At 51.8% G+C, this 21403-nt stretch overlaps 1 long non-coding RNA gene across 1 annotated transcript; it reads left to right on the top strand.

The window, feature by feature from the left end:
- The first annotated feature begins 10331 nt into the window (after positions 1–10331).
- On the top strand, positions 10332–17609 carry LOC125114852 (uncharacterized). Its single transcript, XR_007131926.1, has 2 exons — positions 10332–11413; positions 16284–17609. It is a non-coding gene; the product is annotated as an uncharacterized LOC125114852 (long non-coding RNA).
- The last annotated feature ends 3794 nt before the right edge of the window (positions 17610–21403 follow it).

The following is a 21403-nucleotide window of genomic DNA, read 5'->3' as shown; positions in this document are numbered from 1 at the left end:
AAGGCTACAAGGTGTTGGGAGACAGGGTGGTTCTGCAGGTTGGCGCTGCTGGCTTGCATCTATTATCGGTTCCCTCCAATGCCATCCATCAATGGCCCTCACCTCTGCCCCCCAAGTATATGTTCCAAAAGGAAATAAATCAAAGATGCTCAGAGCTGGAAGGAACTATAGAGGTCGTTACAACCAACTCTTTACCTGATATTGATCCACCCCCGCAGCATCACCAATAAGCAGCTGTGTGGCCTCAGCTAGATCTGATGACAGGGCACAAGGGCTCCCAGGCTGGCTTGTTCCAAACAGCTGAACGACTGCCCACTCCACCCCCCATGGGTGCCAGCGCTGCCCTCTGGCCTCGTGCAGAGAAAGTTTCATCCCCCACCTCCCCTGCAAAAACTTTCCTTTTTTTCTTTAGGGCCCCGCCCTCGGCATATGGAATTTCCAAGGCTAGGAGTCACATCAGAGCTGTAGCTGCAGGCCTACACCACAGCCACAGCAGTGCAGGATCTGAGCCACATCTGCGACCTACAGCACAGTTTACAGCAACTCCAGATCCTTAAGCCACTGAGCGAGGCCAGGGATTGAACCTGCGTCCTCACAGATACTAGTCAGGCTCATTACCGCTGAGCCACGATGGGAACTCCGTGCAAAGACCTTTTCGTGTGTGAAGACGGCTATCACCCTGCCGCGAGTCACCCACTTCCCGTTTCAGGCTAAATAGTCTCAGTTCGTCCCTGGGCTCCTCATCACTCATGGTTTCTGTGACATATGAGGAGCATCACCCCTGGTCAGCCGTACATCTCTCACTTGCCTCCTGCTTTATAGATGAGCCCCAGCCACTGCCAACATCAAAGGCAGTCACCTCCTCCCCGTGGCGTGAAGCCAGACGGAGGCCCATCCAGGAAGAAATGGCAGGGACAGTGGCTGGGAGGAGGGTGCGAAAAGGATGCTTTCAGAGAAGACAGGTGCTGGTCAAGGTGTGAGCTAGAATGCGAGTAGCCAGGGCGGGTGGGGTGGGGGGTGGGGGGCACAGCAGCTGGGAAAATAGCTCAGCTATTCCTAGCTCAGCTCTCAGGACATGGGCAACTTGGGCAAGGACTTTTGTGGGATTGAAAAAAGCGCCAGGAGTTCCCGTCGTGGCGCAGTGGTTAACGAATCCGACTAGGAACCATGAGGTTGCGGGTTCGGTCCCTGCCCTTGCTCAGTGGGTTACCGATCCAGCGTTGCCGTGAGCTGTGATGTAGGTCACAGACGTGGCTCGGATCCCGCGTTGCTGTGGCTCTGGTGTAGGCCAGCAGCTACAGCTCCAATTCGACCCCTAGCCTGGGAACCTCCATATGCTGTGGGAGCGGCCCATAGAAATAGAAAAAAGACAAAAAAAAAAAAAAAGCGCCAAAGAGGAACAAACCAGCTGAGCCTGGAAGAGAACATCTTAATCCGAGAGCTGCTCATCTGAACTATGAAAAGTCTCCCTTGGACATCGTCTCCGGCCCCAGGGGAGGGCACACCCAGAAAGAGTGAGGCGTCTAAGATCTTTGAAATAGGTTATTTCCTTCTTCCTAAGCCAGACATAGGTCCATATGCCCAGGTGATGCTCCATGGTATCAAACAGGGAGAGAAACTAACACGAATTCATACACAGGTTGAGTTCCCCAGGAGAGCCTGAGATGGGGTCTCTCATCCAGGTGATTTGTTGGGGGACTGATCTGGGGCAAAGCCTAGAAGGGAGTGAGGCACGCAGGATAGGACAGGGAGAAAAGGGAAGCAAAGACGTGGTTTCAGGAGGAGCCTGGCTCAGCCTGATCCCATGGGAAGCTCTGGAGTATAAACTATACCACAATTTGTCGGCTCTTGAGGCAAGACACCTGGCATTTTGACTCCCGCATATGTCAGCCGCAGGCTCCTGGCTGCCCCCAGGCGGTGGGGAGGTGCATAACTTCTCAGGTATCTCCGGGAGAGGCAGGACCCATCAACGAAGGACGCAAGGGCATCCTCCTTGTTCTCAGGGCAGATGTGAGCTGTCATCAGGAGCTGTAGCCCCAGCAGCAGGAAAGAGAGTCTGGATGGAACAGCCACAGCCTCTTTCACAGACGGCCTTGCTACTTTGTACATCGACACCCCGCCCCACTCACAACTGCAGGACCAGCACGACGGAAATTCCGCATCCAACTGAGGAACTGAGGCCAGACACACAGGGCTCAAGGACAGAGTTTGGACAGTAGGGTTCTATGCCTTCCTCATCCCACTACAGCCCCTCAGTGTATCAGGGTATTTTTGCTTCCACCTTGCAGCTCTGCCTACATAACACAAACAAACAGATAGATAAGTAAATAGAGCTGGTTACAAAATAACATCAACTCCCTGCCCCCAAGCATAAGCTGAAGTTGTAGTTTCAGCGAACAAATGGGAGATCAGAAAATAAATTTTGTCTGTGTTCTACTGCAGGTCCTTGGGAATCACGAGTTCAACCCTTCTTGTTAGAAGTTAAGAAACTGAGGCCCATAGACGCCGGTCACCTTGCCCAGGTTGGGCCAGTCCCTCCACAGCAGTCAATAAACCCTTGGCTAAAACGTTCCTTCTGTCCTTTAGGGTTTCTTTCTCCTGAGCATAAATTTCCATGGCCGGTGAAGTAATCAATAGAGAATGGACCTGAGTCATGAGAAAATAAGCGGAGAGATGCTTTAGCATCCAAAGGATGATACAGAATGCTGTTCCCAAAATAAAGCCCATCTTGATAAACAAGCTTCTGTCACAGGCTTCCAGCAATCGCCAAGCCCTGTCTGTACAGACTGGTTTTAAATCTGTGGTGTGGAACTTCAAATGTGCAGGGGTGATGGAGGTCCTTGTTTCAGGTTGCAATAGATCATGGGTCAAGTAGCCCTGCTGGCCAAGTTCGATGTGGCCACTTGGCTCCATCAAACGTAAACACTCAGAGAGAAGAGACAACACGCAGCGCCCTTTAGCTGTCTCTGCACTGAGGGGGCATATTTTTGTTCTGATGGAGAAAATGGGACACTTGGTACCCTGCTCCATGGGAACAACACCTCTGACAACAAACTTGGTCCTAACAGCTACCAATTCAAGAAAAGAAAGAAAGAAAGAAGCTACCAATTCAGTCATTGGGGATTTTTTGTTTGTTTGTTTGTTTGTTTGAATCTTTTTAGGGCTGCAGCCACAACAGATGGAGGTTTCCAGGCAAATCAGAGCTGAAGCCACCGGCCTACACCACAGCCACAGCAACGCAGGATCCAAGTGGCGTCTGCGATCTACACCACAGCTCAAGGCAACACCGGATCCTTAACCCACTGAGCAAGGTCAGGGATGGAACCTGCAACCTCATGGTTCCTAGTCATGCTGCTCCATGATGGGAACTCCCACTGGGGAATTTTTTGATGGGATTCCATAACAGCTCCGATTCTAGAAATCCATAGCAAACCAGGATTCAGAAAAGTTATAGAAAAGTGTCTAGAATTCACCTCTTCATTACGGGAAGGGCTTTCAGTCAAGGGGAAAAGGGAACGACTGCAGAGAAGGGGCGGGGTCTTCCTTTGGCAGTTTCAACAGACCCATCTCTGGTTCATCGCAGCAAACCTAAAGCCTAAGAACTTCCAGGGACAGAGGTGCTGACACATGACACATGACACATGAGCCCGTGGCTGGCTGCTCCCTCAGGGTATCTCTGCAAGTAGATAGTGCGGGTCACTAGGCGAGGCAGCCCCAGGCATCCCGTCAGAGAGAGGTCCATCCATCCCTGAAAGCTTTACCTCCCGGGAGCCAAGACCTAACATTCTGCAAACTAGATGAGCCAACCAGACGCTGGTACCAGGAGCCATTCTGACATAGAGCTTAGGAACTTCCCAGGTGGGGGAGAGTTGGGGTCTACACCCATGGGCCACGGTCCTCATGGTCATGAGGGGTTGGGCCCCATCCAGGAACAGGGTCAGGCCTCAGTCAGAAGATCTAACTGGGTGTCGACAGAACCATCTCTGGTTCATCGCAGCAAACCTAAAACCACCAGTAGGACCGAGATGGCTTCTGTTGCACAGGGGGACTGCCAACAGAGTGCCACCAGAAAAGAGTGACTGCTGTTCCACTGTGAACCTAGAATCCAAAGAGGCCGAGGGAGGGGGGGAGTTACCACCCCCCTCTCACAAATTATCCCCGATGCGTCCGGCAGATGAGACAAAATACATCCCTCCAAAGGGGTAGTGCTTGGACCCAAGGAGACGTACCTTTGGACGTTAGGATTACTCTAAATGGACCTTTGGGGGAATTTCTAATACCCTGGACACCACCCAGGGGGATTCCAGAAGGAGGCAGCAAGCTGACACTGTGTGCTGTGTACCAGACAAGGCATCAGCTGTACAGACACAGGAGCCCGGGGTGGCCAAATGCCTCTGCTCCCCAAATACCAAAATAATGCATGCAATTATGTCTCAGATGCTATTGTGGGCAATTTCTTTTTTTTTTTCTTGTATTTCTTTTTTTTAAATTTTTTTTATTATTATTCTTTTTCCCCACTGTACAGCATGGGGACCAAGTCACACATGCATGTATACATACATTTCTTCCTCTTTATCCTCTTCCACCCTTCCCAAGTTTTCTCCAGTGATCATGGACAGTTTTCTATGATCAGAAAGTGTGTCGTGAAAATAATAATAACGAGGTGAGTTGTCCCAAGGCAGGCGGAAGGCCAGGTACCCACCCTGAAAAGGGAGGCCCCTAGAAAGGGCTGTTTCCGTTGACATCCGCGAGCGTCACCTTACATTCGAAAAACGTCACACCCGCTTAACTCGCTGATGACACATTTCGAGAGCTTAGCATGGGCTGAGCAGTTCTAAGTTCTGAGAAGGTCAAGTTAGGGAAGACATCGTATCTTACAGGGGGGAAAGATGGACATGGGCAATATATAAAAATGATCAATGGTCAAAGGATTCAGATAGTAAATTAAATCATCTCCAGGTTCCCCTTTAGCCTAAACATCTCATGATTCTAATGCAGGGGAAGTGTCCTGATTGTTCTATCAGAGGAGTAAGCGAAAGCTGTTTAGAAGCCAGGGGAGGAAGAGATTCGACTACGGGCTACGGAGGAGGGTTGGCAGTGGTTTTCCAGGGAAGGCCACAAGGATACTAGTGCCGGGTTTTAAAGGATGAGTAGGATTTAAATAAAGAGCGAGGTGTGGTGAGAGGTAAGGAAATAAGCAAGAATGAGCAAAGGGATGCTGGGGCTGTGCAGGAAACAAGTAACTATCTAATCAAAGAACCTTTCCTGGGAGTTCCCGTCATGGCTCAGCAGTAACAAACCTGACTAGTATCCATGAGAACGCAGGTTCGATCCCTGGCCTCGCTCAGTGGGTTAAGGATCCCATGTTGCCATGAGCTGTGGTGTAGGCTGCAGACACGGCTTGGATCTGGCATTGCTGTGGCTGTGGTGCAGGCCGGCAGCTACAGCTCCGATTCGACTCCTGGCCTGGGAACCTCCATATTCCTCGGATGTGGCCCTAAGAAGACAAAAAAAAGTCTTTCCTGGGTGTTTCCTATGGGCAGGTCCTGCATTCAGCATGACCGATGCAGAGAATGTGTCTGATGAAACAAGATCCCTGCTCTCAACAAGTCCTCCCTCCCCCACCCAGAGGGGTGGGAAATGGTTAATGAGCTTCCTGAGGGCAAGGATCTGGTCCAGCTCGGTCACTGCTGTATAGTGGGTGTTCTGTTTGATTAACAAAGAGATGGATTGAGGACACCAGCAGGATACACAGTGATAAAAACTGTCTGCCTGGGACCCAGGCCGCTTGACTCCTGTCAAGGGTGGGGACAACACAAGCTTCCTGGGCGGAGGTTAGTAGCCTGAGCTGGACATGGGGAGATGGTGGGGAAGGAGAGGATGTGCAGGCAGCTGAACCGATACGGCAGCACTGAGAAAAGGGAAAGTCTGACACGAGAATTAAGAAGCCCACCAACACAGCAGTTGTCTGAGCTCTCAAGTCTGAGTCATGTGTGGAGGCGTGGGAAAAGCACTGGCCAGGAATCAAGAGGGCCAGAATCTAACTAAGGCTCAGTTAACACACCCTCGGGACACAGAATCTAACCAAGGCTCAGTTAACACACCCTCGGGACACAGAATCTAACCAAGGCTCAGTTAACACACCCTCGGGACATGAAGCGAAGCAAACCAAGGGGCCCACCTTTGCACCCCAGGTCATATGCCATGCACTTGGCCTCCTTGGCCTCCCGGATCAGTCTAACGACCCTGAGTGGCAGGTGTTATCACACTCCTCTTTAGAGATGGGGAAAGTAAGGCTAAGAAATCTGCCCAAGATTACACAGCCAAGAGGGGGTTCAGGTAGAATTCTAACTCAGGTCTCTCCCCCAGAGTCCACCTTCTTCACACACCTGCTGCTCAGGTGATCAGACAAAATAAGACGAGCTATGGACCCACCAAATAGGTGAGCATCCTAAACCTGTCCCTCCACCGCTCTGTGAGTGATGCGGAATTCCCTTAGAATCCTTGGAATTATTCAAGAGTCATAGAGTTGCCTCCAACAAAGTCCCATTGTGGAGAGAGAGTCCTTTCTTTCAGTAAGAAAAGAAAACTATGCCTTTCCTAAGAAATCTCAAGTTTAAAGTACATACACACATACAACTAAGGCCATCTGGTTAAAAATGCAAACTAAAGGGTCATTTGCCTTCTTGAACTTGGAGGCAAATGAACGCCAAGGCCATGAGCAGAAAAACAACGTGAAACAGTCATGTGCTCATCACAAACAATGCGGCTGCCACCTGTCCATAGTCATTAGGTCTTGGACCCAGCTATGACCTCCATGCTAGGAGAGCCCATCTCTGCATAATCCTGGGCTCCAGACAGAGAGGGCAGCAGCTCACTCTCTCCCTGCTCTATGCTGGCAGCATCACTTGCCAACTGACTCTTCCGCTGGGCTGCAGGGCAGGTAGGCTAGACAATAATAACCCTCCCACTAGTTTGTTGGGTTTTTTTGGTTGTTGTTTCTCTTTTTTTTTTTTGCTTTTTAGGACTACACTCTCAGCATATGGAGGTTTCCAGTCTAGGGGCTGAATCAGAAGTACAGCTACTGGCCTACACCACAGCCACAGCAACACAGGATCGGAGCTGCCTCTGCAACCTACACCACAGCTCACAGCAACATCAAATCCTTAACCCACTGAGCGAGGCCAGGGATCGAACCCACATCCTCATGGATTCTAGTCAGGTTCATTAACTGCTGAGCCATGAAGGGAACTCCCCCACTAGTCTCGATAACAACCCCTGCTAAGTCTGCAGAGTTGTCATAAGTACAAAAGGACTTTCACATATATTTGCCCCACATGATCCATTCTCCTTGAAAGTCATGTGTATCAACTAGGAAAAATAAAAATCTTAAAAAAGAAAGTCGTGTGTTCCTATCACATACTACAGGAGCAAGTCAACGCCGAGAGGAGGGAGAGAGGAGGACCAAGGCAATGAGGCAGGAAACGATGGAGCTGGAATTCAAACACGTCTTCCTGCTTCTAATCTTAACATCGGCTCATCCCGTCACGGCCAGAGACACGTCTCTTGTCCAGGACTCTCATCCCCACTCCCTTTTTCCCACTTGAGGGCAGCCAGGCAATGTCCACGTAGGATAGACACGGTAAAATAAAGCCCTCTTCTGCTTTCCCAGGAAGGCAAAGTTTGTGTCCATCTAAAGTCAGATGGTCCCAGGTGAGAGCTAAGACTGTACCTGCCGAGCTTGGAGCACACCTGTTTACATGGGGGTCCAGGTTCCACATCTGGCATCTGGGACTTCTAGCCTCCACGGGCAGCCTCTCACTCTGCGAGCATCATGGCTCAGTCCCTAATGAAAGGGGATCCTCCACGTCACGGCCCGCCAGCTAAGGACTTGCACGGAGGAAGTCTAAGCAAAAGCCTTGGCCCTGGAGATGGCACTTGGCCAAGTGTGCTTTACAGAAAAAGAAAAATGGGAAAAAAGGAGCCACCTGGGCCATACCCTCCCCGATGCCTCACTTCTCTAGTAAGTCAACTGCGGCACATAGGAAAAGCCACCCCGGCATAGGACAAACCCAGGGAGGGCCCAGTCAGTGAGCCAAAGGGAGAAGGCTGTGCGGCAGAGAGCATGAATGCGAAGGAAAGCGGGTGAACGGCCTTCAATAACCACCTGCGAGGCTCTGGCTCGCTCTCCTCGGCACACCCCAGGCCAAGGACACGCACACCTGCAGGGCGGGCCAGCGGGCCAGGGAGACAAGGGCGAGTGGGAAGGATCAGCCCTCACTGCAAGGTCTTGGATCAAACTTGGCATCCCGTCCCGCCTGGCAGCATGACTGCCCGTTGTGATGGGTGGGTGAAAAAACTCCATCTCCACCTGGAGGCTGCTTGAGGTTCCCTGCAGTGGGTGCCCTTTCTGACACACCCCTGAACGGCGGGACAATCCAGCCCTGAGACTCATCCCCTTTCCAGTTTTCGGGGAGGTCATACCGCGGGAGGGACATTCGGCCACATCCGTCTTGGACTCGGTGAGGGCGGCAGATGACGACGTGACACTAAGGAGTCAGCTGTACCCATAAGCAGCTTCGCTATTTAACAGACAACCTGCAGAGGCCAATGGTTTTAAGGCCTGACCTTCGGCCTCTTGGAATCGCCAGAGACCCAAAGGATGGGCTAAGTACAAAACAGCAGCCCGGGGTCCAAAAACCTTGACTTTGACATGGGACTTGGTCATGAATTGAGAGGAAGCCGCTCGGTGGACATGTGCCTCTGAGGATGCCTGAGAACTCGGTCCTGGGTCTGCTACCGACCTCAGCTGCTCTTGGTGCCACCCTCCCTCTCTCTGCTGTCTGTGTGTCCCTGTGTGTTCAGGCAGACACAGGAACAGCTGAGCGTGTTTCCAGGCTGCTTGGTGCAGTGGTGAAGCTGAGCGTTGCCACGGCGCTAGAAAGCACGGGGTGGAACACAGGGACGGTTTCAGCCTCCAAGAAGGAGGCATTTTCCCCATCTCTCCTCAAGCCACCTAAAACATCATCTGGGAGTGACGTGTTCGGGGATCCTGTCTGCTCCCTGAAGAAGGGCTCCCAGGACCGCGGGTCCCTTCCCCCAGTTCAGACCTGCTTCCTCTTGAGCAAACCTACACCACCGTGGATTTTGCTGGGCTCTTTCCCACAGTGTTTCAAACAGATAAAACACAACAATTCCCCCAGGAAGCAGCTCTACAGGATCCGAGAGAGGCAAGGCACACACCGCCCCCCACCCCCACCCCCCAGGCAATCTGGGCTCTTCCAGAATCAGAGAGAGCCAAGAGCAAGCACAGAGGCTGTGGGCAGAGACTGGCTGTAGCATTAAAAGAAACTCAGAGCAAGAGGCTGGGAAGCAGTGGATCTGAGAGCAGGCGGGGAGGGCAGGCACCTTGGAGAAAGGCAGGGCATGTCTTAATTAGGCAGAGGGCCCCAGACAGGGGCTGACGACAGAGTCCAGTGTCTTTGCAGTTGCAGGACCTGCCCTATCAAACTTACAATTGCCATCTGGCTCAAGGCTCTGAGCCTCAAAAGCTCTCAAGTCTCCCTAAGGCAGCCGTGGGAGAAGCAGCCACGCTGGGCCTCTGGAGGGTCCTGAGCCCCTCACGACGCAGACCTGCTTGAAAGCGTGGAGGTCTCAGCAGCTACAATCTGACCGGTTATGCCAGCAGCCCACTAATTGGACCCAGCACCCTGGCAGCTACAGCTCTCCGCCCATCCTTTCTCTGCCCCCTCCAGGAAGCCCCATCCGGAACAAGAGCCGCCTCCCCCTCTGCTTTTCCTCTTTCCTCAGCTCCACACTCCTCCTCCTCCCGGCTTTCCCATCTCACAGCTGCTTGCCCCCCTCCCCACACCACTTCTCTGGCATCCACGTTGTTAAGCAATCATCATAGAGACGGCAAACCAAGCCTTTGAGTTTCCAGCTGAAACTCCCAGACCAGCCAGCCTGCCACGTTTCACCCTCACGGACATCTCACTGACCATCCTATGCACAGGCCTCCACCTCCTCTTTGGTCCAAACACCCTGGACCTCTCTTGGCTTTTGACCTGCCAGCCAGACCAGACAGACCCCCGGGGTTCCCCCGGCCTCTCCTCTGCCCGCACGGAGCTCAGAATCCACACAAGAGAAGGAAGCAAAGAGACTTCCACACCTTTGCAGCATCACCTGCTCCAGCAAGCTCGCAAAGCCCCTGGAACCATCCAGGCTGCCTGGGGCCCCACACCCCCTTCTCTGGCAGCTCTAAGCTCCAGCCCAGCCCACAGGATGCAGCGCCTGATGCCACTTCCGAGCAGAGAGAGAGAAAGGGAAAAAAATGCCACCTCGTCAATGACAAGCTGTTCCAATCACACAGCTCAGACACCAAGTGCCCTGGACCACCGGCAGCTCGGGCCTCCTCCCTCCTGAGGGCGGAAGGCAACTCAGCACAGGAGGGGTGGCGAGCCCCCAGGGCCAGGCCCCCAGCCCACAGCGCTCCATCCCAGCAGGCAGACCTCTCCAAGCAGTTCCAACAACTCGGGCCAACGGCCCCCTTGGCCTTCGACGCTGGCGCTGCCCTCTCCCCTGCTCCGAAGCACAGAGAGATCCCGAACCAAGCCGGAGACCACCAGCGCGGCGCTTCTCCAAAGAACCAAGCACAAAAGTGAACTGAAAACCAAGTACTCACGGTGGTGAAGTCCTGGTGGCCACACTCCTGCCCTTTGAACTTGCAGTAGAGCATCATATCCTTCAGGTCATGGCCCACGCGGTGCAGGAACTCCAGCATGCTGAACTGCTTGGGCTTATAATGCTTGAAGTTGGCCTTCTGCCGCAGGGCCTCCAGCACCGTGGGGTCAGCCAGGTGCGGGTCCGGGATCTGCAGGTTGACATCCAGCAGGGCCAGCAGCTCCCCGGCGTGGTACAGGTCATTGGTGGTGAGCCTGGAGAAGCGGAAGCCGTTGAGGTTACAGAGGGTCACCGCCGGGAAGACCAGGCTTTGCGCCACCACCTCGTCCACCTTGGTGACGTGCTGGTAGGAGAAGTAGTAAGACACCCTCTCGGAGCTCTCCACCAGCAGCAGGCCCAGGGAGCCCACGAAGGCCACGGCCCAGAGCACGCGCCGGATGGTCAGCGGTCCGTACACAAAGATGTGGCGGATGCCGTGGAGGGTGGAGGTGTTGGCGAAGATCTGGAGGCTGGAGGGCTGCAGACTCCCCTCGCTGGGGCTGTCCTTGAGGTCCATGGGGACCCTGTGCAATTCCGCAACGGGCTTCAGGTTGATGAGATTTCAGGCAAGAGTCCCCAAGTCCTCGGGCTCTGCTCAAACCTTGACGTTCAAGGGAGGGAAGGAAAAGCAAGCATCAGGCCAGGCGCCGCCGCCGTGAGTTTATCCTGAGAGCCCAGCCGCACGCTGCCAGGGGTGAGTGTTTATATAAAACCCATTCAAACTCTAGCTCCTGATTTTTTCCAGGCGATAAGGAGGGCTGGTTTTATTTAGGGAGACACCAAGGTGATGTGGAAGAGATGTGGGTGGGAAGGGAGAGCTTAGCCAATGGAAATAAAGTCCTCCCCCCTACACACGCCACTAGAGACAAGATTAAAAGCGAGAGCGAGGGAGAAAATGCTTAAAACAAGTCGCTCGGCAGCTCGGAGCCTGTTAACCAGTGCATAATGCCCCGTGTTAACCATCCTGAGGATGTCAGGGCAGCCGCGCTGATGCACTGCGGGCGGGCGCAGCGGCGGAGCCTCCGAGCCGCCGCCGCCGCCGCCGCTGCTCCGGTCCTCTCCCCGTGCTGTTTTGGACTCCAGATTCCGTTTCTCGCCGCCAGCCTCCGTCCCTCCTCTCCTCCTCCTCCTCCTTCTCCTCCTCCAGGCCCCCTTTTTTTTTGGGCAGAATTCCAAATGCCGGCGGCCTCGGCTCTCTCGCCTCGGAGAGGAGGCAGCGCGGCCGCGGAGGCAAGGACCTGGAGGCTGGGAAGGATGCTGGGGGCTCGGACGGGACTCGGCTCTCCCCGCCTCCCCGAGGAAAGGCGAGGATCCAGAGGGCACCGAACGAGCCAGCCTCCCCCACCCGCTCCTCCACCGGGCTGCTGTCGTGGGGGGAGAGGGCAGGCGGGGAGGGGGAGGGGAAGGGCTGCCTGGCGGGGGCGGGGGATCCGGCAAAAGTTTCTTCCTGGGCTTTTTTTGGAGGGAGCTGGGGTGGGGGGCTTCTCGCCCAAGGTGGCGAACCAGCCCTGGGAGGTGAGGACGTGACACCCGGCCCCTAGATGGCAAGAAGGCCCTTGATGGGCCCACACCACCCCCACCCCCCCGGGAGCCAGGTCTGGGGGTGGAGGCAGCATTCGTCTGCACCAAAGTCTGCTCCCAGGTCAGAGTCAGCCTGGGGTCAGGAGACTGCTGGAAGCCGGGGAAGGAAGGGAGCCAAGGAAATCCAGTGTGCCTCTGCTGCCGCGGGAAGGAGCCATTCCGGGGAATGAGGTGCCTGCCCCTTGGAGAGAGAAGAGCCAGCCCCCCTTGGAGACCAGAGAAAGAGCAACAAGTAGCTGCCACCCCCAGAGCTATCAGGAGATTCTGCATCTGAAAGAGAAAGACAGCTGGGGTTCCAGGTAGGGCTGGCTGCCTTCCCTTTGGGCTTAGGCTGTGTGTGTGTGTGTGTGTGTGTGTGTGTGTGTGTGTGTCCCAGTGGCTGTGGCTGGCTGCCTTCCCTTTGGGCTTAGGCTGTGTGTGTGTGTGTGTGTGTGTGTGTGTGTGTCCCAGTGGCTGTGGCTGTGTGTGTGTGTGTGTGTTCTTCCCCAGGATTTGCCAGATGGAAGCACAGCTGGGGCTATAGGTGGGAGGAAGCATTGGGCTTTCAGCCACCTACCTCCCTTTTCCTGAAAATCCACTGGAGCTCAGCCCCTGCTAGCAGGTGGGTGTGGCTTGCCCTGTGCCAGGGATCAAATGGCTGGAACCTACAGAATGAATGATGCTAAATCCCCTTCAGGAGGAAAAGAACAGAGAGTTCCAGTGGCCAACACTGTGCACACTGCCAAGCTGGGGCAGAGCCACATGAAGGTGGCTTGTTGAGCCAACGTGGTATCCCCAGGGCATGCCCCGCTTTAATAATGCTCCTCAAAGGTGGTTGAGAAAGAGGCAGCCTAGGGAATGTCCCTCTTGGTTTGTGTCTTCTCTAAAATTGCCCTCTCACTAGATCAGATCCAAACAGGGAACAGCATCCAGATGCATATTCTGGCAACCTGTGGCATTAAATTGGTGGTTTCTTGGTTCTGGGAGCTAAAAGAGCTGAAGTGTCCCGAATAAGCACACATGACGGGGGCCAGTCACCCTCATGCATGTGTCATCCCAGAGGCCCCAGCCCCCTGCCTTAGGGCTGCCTAGATGGGGACAGGATTTTCATAACAGGGATGCCAAAATTGATTAAGAATTTATCGTGTGTCAGGACCTGGTGAAGATGTCTTATTTCATTTAATGCGTGCAAGCACCTTGACAGGTGTGCGTTATTACCCCAAGTATACACACTACACATGAGGAAATGGAGGGTCTCAAGAGTAAAGTCACAAAGCTAATAAATGCCAGAGCTGGGACTTGAACTCAGCCTTGTTTGCCTCCAAAATACAGGCTCAAAACCAAAGCCAGGAGTTCCCGTCGTGGCACAGTGGTTAACAAATCCCACTAGGAACCATGAGGTTGCAGGTTCGATCCCTGGCCTTGCTAAGTGGGTTAAGGATCCGGCGTTGCCATGAGCTGTGGTGTAGGTTGCAGACGCGGCTTGGATCCCGTGTTGCTGTGGCTCTGGCGTAGGCCGGTGGCTACAGCTCCGATTCAACCCCTAGCCTGGGAACCTCCACATGCCACGGGAGCAGCCCAAGAAATGGCAAAAAGACTAAAAAAAAAAAAAAGCCAACACACTCCTTTCCAAATTTAGGAAGACAAGCATTTCTACCCGCTTCTCCCCCATTACATATGCCCACATACTCACAAACGTGTAACCAACACGTACCAGCTCCTTCTTTCATGAACATGAAGCCTCCCTCTTCTTCCTCTCCACCAAGCCACATCCTAGGTCCACTTTTTTCACAGCTTCAGGCCCTCCTCGTACAGGAAAACTTCCCTGCTGCATCTCTGTTGTCCTTGGCTCCTCGGCCTGCTCAACGAGTGTGTGGATCTCTAACTCCGTACCAGACACGGTATTGGTTTTGGGAAAATGAAGAGAAATGGAACCGCTTCCCCACCCTTGATAACTCAGAGTTCGAGAAGGCTGGAGGCAGCATTCCTCTACAAACTGGCCCTGTATGCAGAGAGCCGGGGAGAGACTGAAGAAAGAGGCCGCCGCTCCAGGCTGGTCGGGGGCAGGTGTAATAAACAAGAGAACTTACACACGAGGCTTGTCTCGGGCGCCGCGGGAGGTCTCTGCACCTGCCGCCAAATCTTAGACGTTAAAGACAGAGGCTTGAACTGGGCTCAGGCACCTAAACCACCCAGAGGGTCTCAGCACCACCTGACTCTCTCAAGTCTGCTTCCTTGGGTGGCTTCTAGCTCGAGGAGGCACATTCCAAGGACAGAGGAAGAGGTGAGGAAACTCTGATTGCCCTGCTTACGTCTTCTCCTTGACCTCCCCCAGCACGCCACCCCTCGTGACCCACTCTAACAAGCTCACAGGGAGACGTGCCCCGAGCAGCCAGCAGGGGTTTCACAAGCACGGGGCTCATTAGATGGCTATCTGGCTGCATTGGAGGCAGATGCTGCAGCAACAATAAAGGTGCGTCCAAGAGAAAGCACAGGTTAAGACAATTGTTGCCCAATCAAGTTTTTCCACCAAGAGCCCCCTGATCAGAACCACTGATGCACACCCCCTAGGCTGGGGGTTGGACACTTCTGTCTGCTGTGATTTAATAAAGACAACATGTTAGGAGACAGAAGACCCACCAGGCATGAACTCACCACAGTCTGTCTGGCTACTGGCACAGGTGCCTCCCGGCGAGGCAGTGATGGAGTCCAAGGCCATCCTGTGTCGGAGAACAGCTTTTCTGCGCAGAGACGGGTCAGTGTTCAGCAAGGACAGGCTTTGGGGGCCCCCATTCAAGGCTTGCTGGGGGAACTTGAGGAGGGCCAGTAAGTGTCCGCCAGGCCAAGGGAGGAGACAAAGACAGTGGCCAAGTGATGGTACCGGGGGGGAACCGGAATGTGTCCCGTGGCCTCGAGGAGCAAGGAGGCTGCCGCTTTAGGCACCTGACTTGGCTGTGCTCCACATACATCTGGGTGAGGCAGCCCTATCGGGTGTGAGGAGATGGACTGGGGGCAGGATGGGCCCGACCAGGACCCCACCTTCTCCCCTCAAGGGTGCATGTTCATTCCTGTTAGAGTGTGTTTCTACAGGCCCAGCTCGCAGAGGACACAGGGGCCCAGTGGAGGCTGAGTAGTTCCCTCCCCCAGGGGTGCCAAGTAAGCACCCGTCCGGGTGGGACATCCCATTGCGAATCCCATAGGTGATGCTCTTCCAGGCGGGATGGGGCTCTGGTGGTTCTTTCTTGTTTCAAGGCATCTATGAACCAAAGCATCACAGAGGAAATTTCTTCCACTCCCTCCCTCCAGGCCATAGGTGCATCAGGAGGATGTACATTCTCCACAGGGCCTAGGAGCACTCACTTTTCAAGAGGCAGAGTGGACAGGGTGCACCCCAAATGTATGTGTCACTTAGTCAGAGGGGGGGTTTGAGCCAAGACCGAGGCGTAGACATGAACATATTCTCATCCGGCCCTTGATAGGAAGGGAAGTTCTTACCATGAGCTGCTCTTCCTTTCATCTCCCCGGAGGAGTCCTGTACCCTCCTAGGAGCTGTCACTCTCCAGACCCCAGTATCTCAGGGTTCAGCCCCTTCCCAGAGCTGGAGCCGGAATCCTATGGGTTCTTTCTCCTTCTGTTGTCTTTGCCACAGTGCCCAACCCATCCCTCCTGGAGTCACAGACACATCTACCTCGGATGGCAACCCTGCTCGGGAGACGCCCAGACCTTTCATCTGCTTCCCTAGTATTTTCATCTTCCCAAAGGTGGCTTGATGCTCTGGTCCTCAGTCCCATACTTCAACAGGCAGTAGAGGGGACAGGTGGGGAATAAAAGTCCTCTAAACCCCTCAGATCCCTACAAAGGCTCGAGTTCCAGGAGTTGGATAGGCTTGCACCTCATTGATCACAAATTCTGGGGTAACACACATCTTACTCGCCCAAATGACTCCCAAAAACCTCATGGCAGTGCCTAGGTCCTGATTTTCTTTTCTTTTTTTCTTTTTTCAGCCACCCCCACAGTATATGCGTTCCTGGGCCTTAGATCAGATCCAAGCCACAGTCTCAACCTACGTTGCAGCGGCAGCAATGCCAGATCCAGGCTGGGGATGGAACCTGCATCCTGGCACTGCAGAGACACCGCCACCAATCCTGTTACACCACAGTGGGACCTCCTGGGGCTCGAATTTTCTATGGATTCACCACGCACCCCATCCTCTTCTTTACGAATGTTCCAGGAAATCTAGTCTACAGCGAGCCAGGCAGCAGAGGCAGATCTTCACATGTTACCATTGTATCATCGACAGAGTGGGTCCCTTTTGCTGATGTGGGAAAGGAGAACAGGAACAGGTCTGCGACCCTCTGTGACATATTGTGGGACTCTGCAGGGAGTCTTGGGGAAGGTCTTGAAAGTTCCACTATTGCTTCTTCCGCATGAAAGCAATTCGGTCTTACTTATCAGAAACCTGTACTTGTCACAGTCTTTCCATGAATCTTCTTCCAGATGAAACACTTTTGCAGGAACACTTTTGCAAAAGCATCAGACTAAAACAGTAAGGGTCCGAGGAAACGAATCTGAGTAGGATCCATGAACACGAAGGTTCAATCGCTGGCCTGGCTCAGTGGGTTAAGGATCCGGCGTTGCCGTGAGCTGTGGTGTAGGTCACAGATGCGGCTCGGATCTGGCATTGCTGTGGCTGTGGTGTAGGTTGGCAGCTGTGGCTCAGATTCCACCCCTAGCCTGGGAACTTCCATGTGCTGCGGGTCCGGCCCTAAAAAGCAAAAAAAGAAAGAAAAAAAAAATCCTAATTTTATTAAAAGCTTAATATCTCTCTTTTATAAAGAGAAAGAACACATCTTTTCAGATATTCCAGAAACTCTGGAAAATCCTGAAGTGAGTTAAAGGTCAATAAGAATGCATTTAGAATTTCATTTTTTTAAGAAAGTTTGTCAAAAATATCAAAAGGTTTTAAAACACTGGTTTAAATAAAATCATAGTCCCCTATGCAACAATACTTAATTATCTATTTACTCAAAGTGACAAAGACTTCAAAGGCAAATGCAGAAAGTTACAGAGTTGCTTAGCTATTTTAACAGAGAAGCCTCGGTTTCTTAAGTAATCAAAGGCATGAGAGGAGTTTCCCGGGGTGACTCAGCAGTTTCGATCCCTGGCCTTGCTCAGTGGGTTAAGGATCCGGCGCTGCCATGAGCTGTGGTGTAGGTCGCAGATGCGGCTCAGATCTGGCGTTGCTGTGGCTGTGGTGTAGGCCGGTGGCTACAGCTCTGATTCCACCCCTAGCCTGGGAACCTCCACATGCTACGGGTGCGGCCCTAAAAAGCAAAACAAAGAAAAAAAAGGCATGATAAAGACATGAAGCCCAGGACGTTATTTTGATAAACCACAGAATCTTTGTTTACTAGGCATATTATTTAAAAGGGAAAGGAAAACCTGTCACAATTTTATCAGTATTATCTTCGCATTTGTCCAAGAAAATTTTGAAATGAAAAAATGAAAACGAGGAGTTCCGGTCGTGGCTCAGTGGTTAATGAATCTGACTATGAACCATGAGGTTGCAGGTTCGATCCCTGGCCTTGCTCAGTGGGTTAAGGATCCTCCACTGCCATGAGCTGGGATGTAAGTCTCAGATGCGATTCAGATCTGACGTTGTTGTGGCTGTGGCTGTGGCTGGCAGCTACAGCTCCGATTAGACCCCTAGCCTGGGAACCTCCATGTGCCACAAGTGCAGCCCTAGAAAAGACAAAAAAAAAACTAGCAGAGGAATGAAAATTGTTTTAATTTTACATAACTGTACTATTGCTATTAAAGACTGCTTTTCATTCAGCCAATTAAATAGGGCTCTTTTACAAATGAATTTTGGCAATACAACCCTGAGGTACCAAAAACAATAAAAAAAATCACATATCCATAATCTATATCCATAGATACACATAAACACACAAGTATGACCCCATAGTTTTTTTTGGTTTGTTTCTCATTTCAAAACTTTAGCCATGGCAGAGCAACATAAAACCCACTAGTTTATAAATGTGCTGAATCCTGACAGAACAAGTTAAGATTACACTTTCAAATGGCTAAAGCTTTTTACTAATATTTGTGGAGAAGACTTAAAATTGGTTTTCCCTTGACAAGTAATCTTACAGAGGCTGTGGACTAGATTTTGGGCAAGGGACTTTTGACAGCCATCTGTACTCTTAAAAGCCTCTTTCCCCCTGCTTTTTTTTTTTTTTCTTTTCCAATCTCAGCCAGTTGTGGGCAGTGCTTACATTTCCAACACATGATGAGATGTACAGCTTGAAGGGACAGTGAAAGAATGCAAGTTTTCTCCTAGGAGTTTTGGGGTTCATTTCTCTAGGGTCATAAATCTGGGGTGATGATTATTTAAGTTTTTCCTTTGCATTAGGGGTCTGGGGACTCTGGTTCATTGTCAGTCATGGTAAATCTTCCCCTCTTGTGTCCTCACTTTCCATCTGCCTCTTAACCTAATCAGGCTCTATCACAAGTGCTCAGACCTTAACCTGTGGCAGCCTGCATGCCCCTAGGTTTCCAAAAAAGGAACTCCGCGTCTCCAGCTTATTATTCTGCTCTTCTACCCTGTCTGCCAGATCCAAAGCCAGCAGAGCCGTGGCCACTTGCATGTCCTTCTCTGACCTTAGCTCTTCTTCCAGCTTCTGCCTCTAGCGGGGCATCCGAGACCAGCGCACTGCGCACAGTAGGGACCAGCCTACCATCCTACTTCTCTTCTATGGCCCATGGCCATACCTGCCGTTCATCAGGCAAGCACGTTAAAGCAGCTGGCATTTCCCTGGGTATGCAGATTTCCCCCACGGATATTTCGTTCCCAAGAGACATGTCTCTGGCGTTCTGGCTGGCTCGCCAGTTGTTGGTTCTCAAATGGCCCCTGTATATAGATGGCAAAGAAAGACCAAGGAAAGAGGCAGCCACCTCCGACGGGTGGGTGACAGGTTTAATAAGCAAGGGAACTTGCATACCAGGCTTGTCTGGAGGGGCTGCAAGCTGAGTGGATCTCCCTATCTACCTGCCAAATCCCTGCCAAATCTCAAATTTCATGTAGAGGCTTTAAATGGATTCAGTCTCACCATCTTACTGCCATCAACTCCCTTAAAATAGCATCTAATGTGGGAATGTGGGTGATACATGTCTTCCAAGGACAGAGCATGGAGTCTCTAATTTTCCGGGTCCAGCTGATGAGTCATCCAGCAGTCATGTCTTCTCAATGACTTCCTCCCACAGGCAGAGAGACCCACGTCCCAAAGGGCCTGGGCATTTGGGGATCAGATGGGAGGATCAGGGGAGAATGGCCATGATGGTGGACTTCGTCACTGAGCACCCCACTCGGTGCTCGACACTCTGGGGGTATCATCTGTAACAGTGAGAGAGTTGTACTTTCCAGCCCATTTCACAGATGAGAAAGCTTAGTCCACACAGGAGAGCTACCTTGCCCTAGGTCTCACAGCTAAAAAATGCCAGAGCTGATAATCAAATCCGGGAATGTTTGAGTCTAGAAGATATGGTCCATGATCCCAATAAAAAATGCTTCTGCCAGATCTCAATTGTGCAGACTATCAGGGCCCTGGCTTTGACTATGAAACATCTAAGATACAGAATATACTTCAAGAAGTACTGCTGTTCGGTTTCCTTCAACCTGATGGCTAATAATTGTTTTTTTTTGTGGGGTTTTGGGGGGTTGGAGGGGTTTTTTGCTTTTTAGGGCTGCACATGAAAAAATTTATTTTGGGGGGGCTGAGGCCCATGGAAGTTCCCAGGCTAGGGGTCAAATCAGAGCTACAGCTGCCGTCCTACACCACAGCCACAGCCATACCAGATCCAAGCCGAGTCTTCGACCTACTTCACAGCTCATGGCAATGCCGGGCCCTTAGCCCACCGAGTCAGGCCGGGGATCAAACCTATATCCTCATGGATCTTAGTTGGGTTCTTTAACCTCTGAGCCACAGAGGGAACTCCTGATGGCTAATAAAATGTTGCTACGTAGCTCTTGTTAAAGACTCCTTTAACTAGATAAGGCTCATTTGCAATTAGCAGTACGGTTTACATACAAACAAAAGATAGTCCAGGATCCTTAAAAAAGCTTTTCTGGTGTTCAGTTGGTTAAGAATTTCCCTCTTCAATCAGATTTACCATACCTGTTCCAATCCCTTAGCACTGTGGTCTGTGTAGGGGTACTTGGGGATTGGGTTTAGATTGGGTCTATTTGGTCCAGATTTTCAGGTTCAGCCTTAATTTTATGTAAAGATGGCCTTTTTTGATGCAGGCAAAATATTAAGTGCATGGTTAAACACTAAAAAAAAAAGTCCACATAAATTCATTTGCAACTAAAATCACTGAAAGCGCTAATAGACAATGTGGCCAGAATTGTGCTGTGGTACCTTGTTCACTGATGAGTGAGTAAATGAATGCATGGAAGAATTCACTTTCTTTGACACTGAGGCTGCTTTTCTGAGATGCAAGGAAGGGGCGCTTCTTCTGACCTTCTGGGGAACCTGGGGCCTGTTCAGGGCCTGGAGCCTGGAGCCTGAGAAGGGTGAGGGTTCAAAATGCGCCCCCCACCCACCCCACCCCACCCCCGCCTCCCGTCTCCTGCAAATTGTAACAGGCAGGAGGGTTAGGAAGCTGAGAGATATCATCAGCTTGAATGCTAATTGAATTGAATGCTACTTAATATGGGCTAGGTACATGTTATTGCCACCACCGCTCCCTAATTTAAAAAATGATGTATTTCTTTCTAATATGCAGACAGCATTATTAATTATTACTTCAAACTTACAGGGGCCTCAGTACACCACTTTTTCTCCTGGCAAGCCATTGACCTCAAGAAAGGTTAAAGATCCATAATAGTAAACCAAAGCATTTTTTTTTTCCTGCTGTTGGTTGATTTATAAATAAACACCTCATACAGCAATTATTCCCATTTAGTAACCTCGGTGTACATTTAGCAAATGCCTTGTCAGGAAAGGTAGTCCAGGCAGGGATATTAAGTAAATCTGGACATAAAGTCACTTATTGAGATTCGCTTTATTTGTTTTCTTCCAGGAGAAAACTACAGAGGCCAGGGCACCCAGAGTGGACCTGG

The sequence above is a fragment of the Phacochoerus africanus genome, chromosome 14 (genome assembly GCF_016906955.1).
Source record: "Phacochoerus africanus isolate WHEZ1 chromosome 14, ROS_Pafr_v1, whole genome shotgun sequence".
Classification (NCBI taxonomy): Eukaryota; Metazoa; Chordata; class Mammalia; order Artiodactyla; family Suidae; genus Phacochoerus; species Phacochoerus africanus.
The sequence above is the reverse complement of the archived record's forward strand: the minus strand, read 5'-3'. Positions and strand labels throughout refer to the sequence as shown.